Below are 1,591 nucleotides of genomic sequence, written 5' to 3'. Positions count from 1 at the left end.
AATTTTTTTAATAACAAATATTAAAAAGCCGTAAAATTATTTGCATATAAAAAATAATTTTATATTTATACTTACGTAGCAGGTACTACGAAATACGAATTAACGGAATAGTATCTTATTATTATTTGTACTTATAATCTTATATTCTTATTACTATTTATTATGCTGTTAGTTCAATAGTCGATACAATACGTCCAACAACAAGAAAGTTGTGTTGACTACTGATGAAGAATTACTTACTCATATTTATCAATCATGAAAATAACAGACAATCGTCAGAGACGCTGATAGTAGGACGTAAATAAAATTCTGATAATACTATCATTCATATACCAAAATTTTTGTGCATCCGAGAAACTATACTTATCTTCTAGGTATACTTATAATATTATATTATTCTTGACTTGTTTTTTTATATAATAAAAGTTATTTATTTTTTGATAGAATTAATAAACGATAGAACGTAAAAAATTTAAAAGAGAGCAACAAAATAGCTATGGAATCATAGCTTATTTGATTTAGAAGAGATTGCAACGATATGTCAGAAACTTTTTTTAGGATGGTTTTTCAACATTGAGGGTGGTTTTGAAAATAAGTTTGAACAGGTAAATTTTTTATTCTTATTCTATCCACGGTAATATTTTTTCCAATTTTTTTAAGCTCATTATGAACTTTTTTTCAAAAATAGGAATAAAGAAGGTACAAATTTCGATGACAGAAATTAGGGGTTGCAACCCTTGTGGTTGAAACTGCACGAGATAGTTGTGTTTGTACATTATAAATGATACGCAACGTATTTTACAGTAAATTATCAACACCACCTGTAATGTATTGGAAACAATTTTTTGGGGGTGGTTTTTCAACATAAGGGGTGGTTTTAAAAATAAAAGGTAAATTTTTTTTCTTATTCTATCCACGGTAATATTTTTACTAATTTTTTCAAGCTCATTATGAACTTTTTTTCAAAAATAGGTACAAAGAAGGTAAAAATTTCGATGACAGAAATTAGGGGTTGCAACCCTTGTGGTTGAAACTGCACGAGATAGTTGTTTTTGTACAGTATAAATGATACTTAACAAATTTTACACTAAATTATCATCACCACCTGTAATGTATTGAAAACAATTTTTTAGGGGTGGTTTTTCAACTTTAAGGGGGTAATTTGAAAAAAAGCTTGACTAGATTAACTTTATTTTTGTATTTTATGTAGGGTAATATTTTTTCCAATTTTTTTTGGGGTTATTTTAATTTTTTTCATAAAAATAGCCATGAAATAGATAGTATTTTAAATAAAAAAAATAAGGGTTGCATCCCTTGTGGTCGGAATTGCATGTGCTAGTTTGCTTTTCACATGAAAAGTGATATGAAATTTGTTTGGTCGTAAAATATCAATTAGATGCTGAGATACATTGGAAAATCTATTTTTGGGGGTGAACTTTGAGGGTTGTTTTCACCCCCTCAAATTGTTTTTCCGCCGATAAAAAAAATACGTATGTCTTATTTTTTGATGAACTATAACATATCAAAAGATTATTGAAATCGGTGAGGTCGGGTTGGGGGGGTTTCCTTGTTAGTCGTTCGAACTAACATC

This window comes from Phymastichus coffea, unplaced genomic scaffold, assembly GCF_024137745.1.
Source record: "Phymastichus coffea isolate CEN01 unplaced genomic scaffold, Cenicafe_Pcof_1.1 PCOF00012, whole genome shotgun sequence".
Classification (NCBI taxonomy): Eukaryota; Metazoa; Arthropoda; class Insecta; order Hymenoptera; family Eulophidae; genus Phymastichus; species Phymastichus coffea.
Note: the sequence above shows the minus strand (reverse complement) of the source record.